We start from the raw sequence: 13,453 nt of genomic DNA on the forward strand, positions 1-13,453 counted from the left end.
GTCTTCCTAGTGGGGGTTTTATGTGTAAGTGTTACTATAACCACGATTATGTATGGACAATACTATGACCTGGACTTCTTCCACGGCAAACTTGCGAACAGGTGAATATTCAGCGTTTAAAAAATATATATAACACCAACATCAAATATTTGTATACGTTGGTAGAATGTAATCTAGGCTACTTAGTGAATTGGGAAACCATTGTCCAAAAAAATGAAATCCATGCAAATCAACTACCTGTATCGTCATCCCTGTAATCCATCAACCCTGACAGTTCTATGACCTGTTGCGTTCAACTGAGACGTTGACACACTCAACCTACTGCTACTGTAGTTTTCTTGTGTTTTATTGTGGAATGGTTCGATTTTGGCAGATGAGATTACATTTATCAAATTGATGCATTTTTGGGGGGAGTTTGTAATAATCCGTTTCCCATTCATAAGACTCCACCTTAATTTTTGTTGCTGAAAGTTGAAACTCAAATGTTTTACTAAATGAGAGATTGTTTGAGGTTCCAGTGTTGCTGGTGTCTTCAAATTTATGCTTGCCATTTTGTCAAGATCTGAATTTGTGGTTAATGGTAAAGCTACTGACTCGGCTAATGTGTCTAACGCATTCGTGCTCTATATCCCACAACTGACCTCATTTTTATTCCTGTTCAGACATGTCCTAAATGAACGGTCTACATTACAGTTTAGACATTGTGCTCTGGTTTTTAAATTGTGCATGTAAATGTAATATGCTGATTACACAACTGACAGCAGTAATTATCACAACTACAACACTTTTATGGCAGTAATTTGAACTCTCCTCTGAATTGAGGTCAGGAGTCTTGTCACTTGTTTTCCTCTGTTCCAAGGAAAGGACCTTGTAAAATGCATGTTAGGAATTGTTTTGATGGGCTGAATTTCTGGTACCATAAAATATCTGTTAAAATCTTCATGTATTCATTAAACCAAGGATGGGTATCTGACAGCCCACATGCCGTAGATCAAGTTCCAAAGACTTAAATCAAATATATATTTTTTGGGGGTGGGGTGGGGGGGCCTGGGTCTCAACTTACTGAGAGTTAAAATAGTAGAATACATCAACTGGAAATTTGAAATTAGGTTGTGCATCAGCAGTTTTTCTCACGTCACTCAATTAGCCCATGTCAGCTATTTTTTATTTATTTATTGTAAGTTCATTTTGCAGCCAGCTTTGCAGCCAGCTATTTAAACTTGCAGTAATCATGGTTGAATTACCTACCAGTGGCCCCCAGTGATTTTGTTAGTCACTCTCAGTCAGATGTCCTATTAAAAACTGGAAACTTTTCTCCCCCCTCCCCGCCATGGCAAAATGTGTAGATTTGCAGCAAACTTGCTTTAAAACTGCAACATGTGTGGAATTGCAGGAAATGTACTGAAATTTAACTTCAAATTTCGCTTAGGGTCCCCAAAAGGCTAGGGCCAGCTCTGACTGCATGTGTGGGTATGGATGTGGGTACGCAGACCCGCGAGCCATGAGGTCAAGATTTTGTGGCCCCCACCCCCATCAAAGTTGCCCATCCCTGACTTAAACAAATCCGCTGGATTGGTCTGATGTGCTTCTGTCCACTTAACAAGGTTTTGTGTGGATTTACCTCTTTGTTGTGCATTTTCAATACATATTATCTTCCCCTTCCAGTCAAGACACAGAGTTTGATAGCATTTGGACTTGCGATGAAGAGCTTGGGGACAACACCACAGCAACTGGGGAAGAGAAGGTAATCGCACAGAGATGATGTAGTTGCCTCTCATCTAATAGAACAATGGCACACATATCCGTCTTGTACAGTACAATGTCAAGTGAGGTCTGTCTCTACTCAGCGGGAGGGTTTGTGTCCTCTGAGAAAAGCAGTGAAGAAGGACGACTTCCTCAGACTATGCTTTAACTTTAAAGTGCCTGTGCTGCAGTGGGCTGGGAGCTTCAGCCATTCAGAGTGGGGGCGATTTCAACGTATATGCCCCCCTACGGCTGGAAAGGCCTGCCCCAGGAAGGTATGAACATTCCCTTCAGGACCCTATTTAATAATCTCAACCAAACTACGTGTATACTGTATATAAAGTCATTGTTCTCTCACCTTTTTGCTTATTTGTTGATCAGTTGTGAGATCCACTTTGGCCCTGCTCAACGACTCGTCCAGCAGCTGCCTGTTTGAGCGCAGGTGGCCTGATCAGTGTGTCCGCTGTGCTGTGGTGGGAAATGGCGGCATCCTTCGAGGCTCCAAACAAGGCAGGGCCATCGACAGTCACCACTTTGTCTTCAGGTCAGTAGTGCTGCTGCAGCTCCCCTTCGACCATCTTCAAAAAACTATTACACTTCTTATTGTTCTTTGACATAACTAAGATCAAGTTTGTTGCAATTGTAAATATTTCCTTATATTAATCCACATAGTTTTTAAGGAAACGCTTAAGTATTAGACTGATGGTAAATTATTTATTCCAGGGTCAATGGGGCAATCATCAAGCACTTTGATGAGGACCTGGGCACAAATACATATTTCTAAGGGTTCACCACAAATACTATGAAGAATTCCATAAATCTTTGCAGAAAAGATGGCTTCACCAAGGTCCCACGGGGACGGGTAAGAACTTGTGGGACAGGCTACAGCAGCGTTTCCCAAACTCTGCCCTCTGGACCTCAAGGGGTACACGTTTTGGTTTTTGCCCTAACACTACACAGTTGATTCAAATTATCAAAGCTTGATGATTAGTTGATTATTTGAATCAGCTGTGAAGTGCTAGGGCATAAACTAAAACATGCACCCCTTGGGGTCACGAGGACCAAGTTTGGGAAACCCTGGGCTACAGTGTTGAATCCGGTCCATTTTAAAGTGTTAGGAATTTGTCATACTCTGAGTGGTTGTTTATGCAACTATTCCTTAAAGCTTTGACTATTTCCTATCTGCAGAGTCCGATATATCTTCATTCCGTCCAACGAACGTGACTATGTGATGATGTCAGATGCTATCCAGGGTCTCACTGTCACCTCCGGTCATGACAAGGGGGACTGGTGAGTTGAGAGGGTCACATATGTGAAGCCCACATTAAGAAGAGTAGTACATTTGAACAGCATGATACAATGGTGTGTTGAAGTACTGTGGTCAAGGATAGCACAATGATCTTGCGCTTCTGCTGGTGAATAGGCTTCTCAGCTGTAATTCACTTTATTACCACAAGATGGTGCTGTTGTGTTTCTATGAATGTGGTGCGGTGTGCAATGGATAGAATCTTGTGAGTGGTGGTAGGGCTATACGCATACAATTCACTTGATGATGCTCATCTTTTTGTAAGCTCCCTTGCTATTGATTTACTTTTTGACGTTCTTAATGGAACGTTTTCACCCCTTACTACATTTATCCCCTCAAACAGGCCCTCTCGATACTTTGGATTTAAGGCACCAGTTAAGCACTTTTAAATGCTTCATCCAGATTTTATTACATATGTAACGCAAAGGTAAGGGGACTCGTATTGCCAGGTCAAATTGAGACTTTTAGATCCTTATTGGCTGCTATTGTCACTAATGACTGTTGACTGTCAATGCTGCACAGGTTTTTGAAGTCTCCCCTGCTGAAGTACAGTCAGCCTACATGCCCAGCACTGGTGCTCTGATGCTTCTGACCGCCCTGTACATGTGTGACCAGGTCAGGTCACATCAACACACGCGTTGCCCTTGGTCATCTATTGGTCACTGTTTAACCAACCAAGTGTCTAAAGGCAACTTAGCCAGTATGGAAGTGATTTATTGGGAAACCATGACATCCTCTGTTTATAGACCCCATATACTGTTATTCCATATTGATTGTGTCAGATATAATGAATTAACATAATCCTGCAGAAACAGTAAATGTGGATTATAATTAATGAAATTTTTTGAAGGGGTTGATACTTTTTTTTGTAAGGGAAAATCAAGTCTGAAATGTAAAAGTGGAAATTACAAACTTCAGAAGCCTTTTTAAATTTCAAACACACAAGTATTTAATTTCCTGCTTTGCAGGAAAGTTCTACTGCAACAGGGTGATCAAATTAAGATCCTACATCTGTATTGAAGGCTAAATAGTGCTATACTGAAACTATGCATGCAAATAGTTACACAACTAACTTAAAGGCAATTCATGCATAAGTGAACAAATCTCCTACCTTCCCGGAGGTGTCTGCCTATGGTTTCCTCACAAAAACTTTGCAGACTTCTCTGACCACTACTATGATGCTGTGATGCTGCCCCTGCGCTTCTATGCCAACCAAGACATGCAGATGGAGAGCTGGCTGTGGGAGGTACTGCATGCACGAAAAGTAATGTCACTGTACAAGAGAACAAAAGTAAAATGATGGACACTCAATTGTATTTTCATGTGAAAAGCCTTCCTTGAAATGCTGTTAACTCCTATGTTTGCCATGGAGGTAGTCCCTCTGAAGGAGCGGCTGCTGGAGTTGTGTGGCGTCCTTTGTTATTAGTCTCACAGCAACATTAAAGGCCTTTGACGGTGGAAAGCCAAGCTCAGGTGTTCCAAGCGTCTGTTTGTGGGATCGGGCCTTCTTTGATCATTTGAACAACCCTTATCTTCTCGGTGAAGGCAGGTGCAGGGAGCCGAGACTATAGTCTCTCGGTCATTCCTCTTTCTCATTTTCCTGCAATGCCTATTCTCATTAGAAACTGTCGGGTTTGCCTGGGACTCACAATGAAAGCATTCACATTATGAAGCCAGCAGTCCATTCATGCCAACCTTTTTGTAAATGAGCTTTGACTTGCAGCCTCGTTGTCCATTGCCTATCCAAGGATAGGTTACTCCAAGCCACAATAAAGGCAAAGTGACACATTCTTGTGTCAAGCTTTGATCTGCTGAGCTATTGTTACATACATACATGGATCTCCAGTGTCTGTTATGAATGAAATCCTGATAATAGACTAGTGAATGCTGCTAGATTATATAATTCACTGTAAAAGCAAGATAATGACCACTTGTAACAAATTGTACACATTTTTGGGGAAAGCTGTGTTATGGCCATTTTCTGCCACTGACAACTGTGCAAAATGTTATGGGATGGCATCTTATGTGCAATTGTTTTCTTATTCCATTTGCAAATCTTTAATTTTACAAACATAATTAAAGCTAGAGTCCTTAATTGAAACAATAGCAAAGCGGTCAGCCGGCCTCTATTTTGGTAAAAAGCTGAGGGATGGGCCAGGAGAAATGTAACCAAATTGTAACTCAAATTCATAGAGCTATGGATGCAAGGACTGACCAGCCATGATATCAACATTATAGTTGTAAACATGTTTTGAGGCTATACAGTTTGTTTAAATACATTTACATTGTTTACAAACACATTTTTGGTTCTGATGGGGTACAACAGTTGAACTAAGCTCATAGGCATTTATGTTATCTTCAATAATCTATTCGTATATATTAAAAATTGATGTACAACTAGGGATTCTAGCTTTAAAATTTAGTGTAGGGCATGTTATGTATTTTTTATTTATTATTATTTACTTCATATCATTTCAAGTCGCACTGGCGCGAGTCGGGTCGCACAACTCGCTCTTTTTGGAAGCGGAGGAGGGGAAAACGGGGACAGAGGACTGTGGGAGGGACGAACATATTCTGGATTGGATCTGACGGAGCAAGTGACAATGTAGCGGAGTTGGAAAATATTGCATCAAATTATACAAACTTTTATGTATTTTTATATTTCACATATATTTGTGATGAGTAGGTTATGTGTTTACTGGACATAAGAGGAGTACTAAGATTCGCTTTCTGTGGGAGACTGACTCAAAATTACTTTCCTTGAGTTATTGGAAGGCTACGATTACTTTTGCTTGGACCTTGGAGGGCTCTCTGAAAACTGCCACCTTCACATGTATTCCCGTTTTCTAACATGCAACAACAACCCTGTGTAAGGTAAGACAAATGTGAATTCAAACGTTATAATTATGGATAAGACAGGAATGGCCCAAACTAGTGTTGCTAGTTAAGAAGTTCAGTCCGAAGGTCGCTAGCACACTACTTAGCTTTGCTAGCTAGTTAGCCATGTTATTTTAGTGAACGAAGCAACCGCGAGATTGAAAAGTAGATGCTAGCAAAAGTGATAGGCTTGCTACATATGTTGTAAGAGCTACTAGCTAACGGCATTTTTCTTTTCATAATAACCCAGTCCAGTTCAAGTTGCATTGCACATTTGCGCCATGCTTTGTAATGTGTGTCTTATTTATGGATCATTTTATAATTGAGTAATAACTATTTTACAGTTGGATGAACAATAACTAACTAGGTCTATTTCTAAAAACACATTATTGGCAATAAAGGATCCATAATGTAAATTCTACATCATGGTGTAGTTCTCCATTGGGACCAGTGAATAAAGTTGCACCCCATCACCAGCTACACACTCCAACCTCTCAAACACACATTCATATTGTGTGACCCCTTGCCAGCAATGCAGCAAGCATGAAAAGACTGGCTAATGGTCTTGGTGGGGGAAGAGGAGAAAGATATGATCACTGTTATTAGGAATGACAGCTTTGCTTACGCCCCGTGCACCTCTTTGGGTGTGTGGTGTACTGACACTGCCAGGTTATGTAATGTAGCAAGTTATGTTCACACAAAAGAACAGTGCAGACTGCAGAGCTGTGCTGTGCAGACACCATCTCATTAGTGGGATCCTGCTGTGCACACTGTGAACTTTCTCAAAACGGTGTATGTTTACATAGCAACACTTTGCTGTACATGAATTTCCTGGCCAGGTTGATCTGAACTGGGTAGAGGAGGAGATGATGACTACGATGAGTAGCCACTCTAGCCCAGTTAGCCACCATTCATTTTTCTATTAGACAGCTCTGCAAACGTTATGTCAATATGTTTGTTATTCTCACCAAATATGGAGTTTCGCTGAGCAACTATCGTCATTTACTGCCTTCACACCCGGTATGTACTTCCAAAAAAGGTCTAAATAAATGTTTTATCAATGATCTTTTGGGATACTGTACTCCTGCTGTATCAGCTGACCTGTGCATGGCAGTAATGAGGAGAAGGGTGCAATTTGCACGCAATTCAGGGCGTTCCTGCACGTTGGGTATTCCTGCATCTGCAGGAACCCCTCTTTATACTTCTATTGGTACATTTTGAGGTAGGACAGGCAGGAGGCGGGGGCGCTCCAGTACAGTAAATGGGGTTAATGCACAATAATTTTGGATGCCAGCCGCCAATAAACTCACAGAAGAAGGTGCGGCAACAGTAGCTAGCTAGCCATACACCGGTAGATGGTGTCCTTTGCCCCTGCCGACAGCGAGGGCAGGTGTTCGGCAGGCGGGAGTGAAGGACACTGTGTACTAGCTTAACCAGCTAGTCCTAAGAACTGGTACACAGCAGGCGGGAGCGACACTGTGTGCTAGTGACACCACGTGCACTGGAGAAAACCTTGCTTGACAAGCGGGGGCAAAGGACACTGTCTACCAATCGTCCCCAACTCCTGCTAGCACAGTCGGCGGGAGGCGACACCATGGACTAGCTAGCATGATAGTTAGCGACACCGTGTGCTTGCTAGTTAGCGAGCTAACTATCAAGCTAGCTAGTCCATGGTATCGCTTCCCGCCTGCTGTGCTAGCGGGAGTTGGGGACGATTGGTAGACAGTGTCCTTTGCCCCCGCTTGTCAAGCAAAGTTTTCTCCAGTGCACAGGAGTCGGGGTCGACACTGTGTGCTAACTAGCAAGATAGTACACGGTGTCGCTGATTAGCTAGCTAGTTAACTATCACAGTGTCACTCCAGCCTCCCGCCTGCTGTGCTAGTGGGAGGCGGTGGCGACCGGTACTAGACAGTGTCCTCCTCCCCCGTCTGTCGAGAACTGTTTTCTCACAGATCTGTTGGTATTTGGTATTTTATTAGGATCCCCTTAATGCCAGTGGCAGGTCATAGGTAAAAATAGAAAAGAGTACAGGTCCTAGAGAACTGCCCTGCGCTACACCACACTAGAGGTCGACCGATTATGATTTTTCAATGCCGATGCCGATTATTGGAGGACCAAAAAAAGCCGATACGGATTAATCGGCCGATTTTTTTTAATTAAAAAAAATATATATATATATATAAATTATTATTATAAAAAAAATATATATATATTTGTAATAATGACAATTACAACAATACTGAATGAACACTTTTTTATTTGAACTTAATATAATACATAAATAAAATAAATTTAGTCTCAAATAAATAATGAAACATGTTCAATTTGGTTTAAATAATGCAAAAACACAGTGTTGGAGAAGAAAGTAAAAGTGCAATATGTGCCATGTAAAAAAGCTAACGTTTAAGTTCCTTGCTCAGAACATGAGAACATATGAAAGCTGGTGGTTCCTTTTAACATGAGTCTTCAATATTCCCAGTTAAAACCTCTTAGTGATCCCTTTGCGCGCCAATCCCGTTAACTTCTCTGCGCTACGTATCCCTTTAGCGGGATCATTTTCCTAAACAACCGCTGAATTGCAGGGCGCAAAATATTACAAAAAATATTTATAATCATGCAATCACAAGTGAAATATACCAAAACACAGCTTAGCTTTTTGTTAATCCACCTATCGTGGATTTGAAAATATTTGAAAATATGCTTTACAGCGAAAGCAATCCAAGCTTTTGTGAGTGTATCAATCAATGCTAGAACAGCTAGCCCCAAATTAGCATGGTCACGAAAGTCAGAAAAGCAATAAAATTAATCGCTTACCTTTGATAATCTTCGGATGTTTGCACTCACGAGACTCCCAGTTACACAATAAATGTTATTTTTGTTCGATAAATATTACTTTTATAACATAAAAACGCCATTTGGGTTGCGCGTTATGTTCAGAAAACTACAGCCTCGTTCCGTTCGACGAAAATTCCAAAAAGTATCCGTAATGTTTGTAGAAACATGTCAAATGTTTTTTATAATCAATCCTCAGGTTGTTTTTAACATACATAATCGATAATATTTCAACCGGACCGTAACCTATTCAATAAAAGAGAGAAAGAAAATGGAGAGCTACCCCTCTCGCGCGCAGGAACTAATCAAAGGACACCTGACTAGTTTTTAAAAATCTCGCTCATTTTTCAAAATAAAAGCCTGAAACTATGTCTAAAGCCTGGTCACAGCCTGAGGAAGCCATTGGAAAAAGAATCTGGTTGATACCCCTTTAAATGGAAGAAAGACGGGAAATGAAACACAGATTTAAAAATAAAAAAATCACGTCCGGGTTAGATTTCCTCAGGTTTTCGCCTGCAAAATCTGTTTTGTTATACTCACAGACTATATTTTAACAGTTTTGGAAACTTTGGAGTGTTTTCTATCCTAATCTGTAAATTATTTATATTCTACGATCTGGACCTGAGAAATAGTTAGTTTACCTTGGGAATGTTATTTTTAAAAAATTAATAAAAAAAAAACTGACCCCTAGCGTCGAGGTGAAATAGCAGCGCGCCAAATTCAAAAACAGAAATACTCATAATAATAATTCATAAATCATACACGTGTTATACACCGGTTTAAAGATTAACTTCTTGTTAATCCAGCCACAGTGTCAGACTTCAAAAAGGCTTTACGGCGAAAGCAAAACATGCTATTATCTGAGGACAGCACCCCATCAAACATACACATGAAAATCATAATTCAACCCGCCAGGCTCAACACTAAAGTCAGAAATAACATATAATTCATACCTTACCTTTGAAGATCTTCTTCTGTTGGCACTCCAATATGTCCATTAAACATCACAAATGGTCCTTTTGTTCGATAAATTCTGTCATTATATATCCAAAATGTCCATTTATTTGGCGCGTATGATTCAGAAAATACACCGGTTCCAACTCGCGCAACATGACTACACATTATCTAATTAGTTACCTGTAAACTTGATCCAAACATTTCAAACAACTTTCCTAATCCAACTTTAGGTATTTTTAAACGTAAATAATCGATAAAATTTAAGACAGAATAAACTGCATTCAATACCTGAGGAAAACAATGTGGAGCGTGCTTTTCAGGTCACGCGCCTCTATCAAACAGTACACTTCACTCGACCCTCGTTCTGGACAGCCCTACTTCTTAATTTCTCAAAGGAAAAACATCAACCAATTTCTAAAGACTGTTGACATCTAGTGGAAGCGATAGGAACTGCAAGCAACTGCCTTATAATTCTAGATTCCCAATGAAAACCCATTGAAAAGAGAGTGACCTCAAATCTTTTTTTCCTGGATGGTTTGTCCTTGGGGTTTCGCCTGCCAAATAAGTTCTGTTATACTCATAGACATCATTCAACAGTTTTAGAAACTTCAGTGTTTTCTATCCAAATAATAATATGCATATCCTAGCTTCTGGGCCTGAGTAGCAGGCAGTTTACTTTGGGCACACTTTTCATCCGGACATGAAAATAGTGCCCCCTAGCCTTAAGAAGTTTTAAGAAGTTTTAGGTTGTAGTTATTATAGGAATTATGACGCGTCGACTATTTCTCTCTATACCATTTGTATTTCATATTAGAGGTCGACATGGCCGATTAATTAGGGCCGATTTCAAGTTTTCATAACAATCGGTAGTCGGCCAATTATGGCTAATTACATTGCAATCCATGAGGAAACTGCGTGGCAGGCTGACTACCTGTTACCCGAGTGCAGCGTCAAAAGGACCTTGTGGCTGCAAGGAGCCAAGGTAAGTTGCTAGCTAGCATTAAACTTATCTTTGTAAAAAACAATCAATCTTCACATAATTACTAGTTAACTACACATGGTTGATGATATTACTAGGTTAACTAGCTTGTCCTGCGTTGCATATAATCAATGCAGTGCCTGTTAATTTATCATCGAATCACAGCCTACTTCAACTTCGCCAAACAGGTGATGATTTAACAAAAGCGCATTGCCGAAAAAAGCACTTTTGACTTCCTTTTGACGCTGCACTTGCGTAACAGGTGGTCAGCCTGCCACGCAGTTTCCTCGTGGATTGCAATATAATAATCGGCGTCCAAAAAGGCAGACTACCGATTGTTATGAAAACTTGAAATCGGCTAAAACTAAAAAATCGTTTTTTTTATGCATGAATACGATTGCTCACTGTTCATTGTTGGCATTTACTGCCTAAGTTTGCCCACTTTTCCAATGAAGTGATCATTAAAATAATTGGCAACATCAAATGGTTTAGTGATGAATAAGCCATCTGATTCAACGAAAGATGGAGTTTAATTTGTCTGTCTTCCCATAATTTCATTTCAAGTACTCAGGTTTTCTTCCGTCATTCTTTATGTCATTGATCTTGGCTTCTGAATAGTTTTTTATTTTTAAGTTTAGTCACAATTTCTCAATTTGCCGTAAGTCAGCCAGTCAGTCAGATATACAGCCAGATTTATAGCCACTCCTTTTCCCCCATCTCTTTCAACCATACAGTTTTTCAATTCCTCATCAATCCATGGAGCCTTAACAGTTCTAACAGTCAGTTTCTTAACATGTGTATGTTTATCAAACATGTTTATCATAAATTAATCAAGTGCAGCATCTGGATGCTCCTTATTAATAACATCAGACAAACAAATATATATTTTTAACATCATCCACATAATTCACAGCAAAATCTTTTGTATGATATCGTATACAATATTTTAGGCCCATCTTTTGGAACTTTGGCTTTCCTGAATATGCAGCCAATGGGGACAGATAAAGCTTTAGAACAAAGTACAACAGTATTAGTACAAATGTGATCAATGCATGTGGATGATCTTGTTCCTGTAGTGTTTGTAAACACCCTGGTAGGTGTTTAGAAACAACATTGAGGGTAGGCGGGAGCGAAGTACACTGGTGTCCCTCCCGCTAGCTCGCAAGGAGGACTCCGGTACACAGCAGGCAGGAGGCGGGGGTGACACCGTGTGCTAGCAAAGTGCGCTTGCAGGAATGCCCCAAATTGCAGGCTGCAGTTGCACACTATTGGTAATGAGTGATTTTATTGGAGGTGCTGAAGAGGTGGATTTGGTGCATGCACGCTTGGTCAAAAACAATACATTCTTTCCAGACAATTTTTTTTTTCCAGTTTCACTTTTTTGGAGGTACATACAGGGCGTGACGGGAGTAAATTACAATAGTTTCTCAGCGAAACTCCGTATTTGGTGAATAACGAACGTATTTTGACATAACGCTTACTGAGCTGTCTAATGGGGAAATGAATGGTACTGTAGCTAACTGAGCTGGAGAGGAGACTCATCATATTCATTGTCTCCGCCTCTGCCCATTTACTGGTTTAGTGTGATCGTGAACACATCACAGTTTGCGTTATTGTACTTTCATGCACAAGTTCTATCTAATTCTGCTACCATCTTAAGTGAAACAATTATAGGTCAATTGTTTAAAAGTAACAAACCCTCCTAAACTAGGCTACTTCTTGCTCTCATTTCTCTCAACTGTTCTTGGCCATTGGGCTGGAAGATTTTAAGTAGCCTCCAATTCAAATTGCATTTGATACATGGTCAAGCATTGAAAACCTTATCTCAGAGCCTCAGGGAAAACTGTAAATAACACCAGCTAACTTGCTGAAAAGGCTCTAAAAAAATGTCCATCATCCTCTATGGGCAAGTTGCTCTCTCATGAACCATTTGTCCATAAAGTCCTGGTATGCACTGCAGTCATTAAACAACTTTTTTTTCCTCATACATTGCACTGTTTACCAGCCTTGTTGTTGTTGAGGGGGATGGGTAGCGTATGCTACTTCATTTAATCTCAGATATTTACTGCTCACCATGAATTGAAGTGACAACGATGCGTATTTATGTATGTCAGTGAGATGTTCATTTTGTGGGGAGATTCTTAGAGTTTTTCAGGATATTACTCCCTCCCTCACTGTTTTAGTTTCCTGAGAGATAAAGGGCACTCCACTGATTTTTCCTGTAAGGGCAAGCCGGGTTAAAAATGAAAAAGAGATCCTAGGCACGCTGGACTTTGTGGCAAATCGTTTTTTCTTCACAGTTTAATATTTTGATTAATTTCCAAATGAATAAGCCTGTAGCATTCGGGTGGAATTTTGTTGAAGCTTGGTAAAAACCCTGTTGCTGTTCTTTGGGTTGGAGCTTCCTTGGGGTTACACGCTTTTTGACGGTCTTGCTTTGGTTTCTCCTTCATGTCTTCTATAGCCATATGGGCATTGAAATACTTGCATGTCTGTGTGGTTTGTCCAGTATTGAGTCTGGACTATGATATAGCCTATTAACCCAACTGTTATTCTCGTTTTCTCTGTTCTCAGGTTCTGGCCTGCTGGTTCATGTGGCTCCATTCCAGCCTTCTCTGTGCTCTGACCACAGCACCCGCCGGGGCCCTCAAGCACATAAATGGTAGCTCCACACAACTCCAACCTCTGACACACTCTGTACAATAAAATATTTGGCAAATAAAGACCGAAAGGAAAGACCGAAAGGAAATTTAAGCAGC

The 13,453-nt window shown here is 40.5% G+C and overlaps 1 protein-coding gene and 1 pseudogene across 1 annotated transcript in view; both read left to right on the forward strand.

Annotated features, from left to right (window-relative positions):
- Nucleotides 1–1,981: 1,981 nt before the first annotated feature.
- LOC120044046 lies at nucleotides 1,982–13,400 on the forward strand (annotated as a pseudogene).
- Nucleotides 5,641–13,453, forward strand: part of LOC120039310 (caskin-2-like) — an 85,234-nt gene continuing 77,421 nt past the window's right edge. Inside the window, exons 1-2 of the mRNA XM_038984768.1 lie at nucleotides 5,641–5,923; nucleotides 13,269–13,356. The gene's annotated coding sequence lies outside the window, so the exon portion shown is untranslated. The remainder of the gene's footprint in view (nucleotides 5,924–13,268; nucleotides 13,357–13,453) is intronic.

The sequence above is a fragment of the Salvelinus namaycush genome, chromosome 3 (genome assembly GCF_016432855.1).
Source record: "Salvelinus namaycush isolate Seneca chromosome 3, SaNama_1.0, whole genome shotgun sequence".
Lineage (NCBI taxonomy): Eukaryota > Metazoa > Chordata > Actinopteri > Salmoniformes > Salmonidae > Salvelinus > Salvelinus namaycush.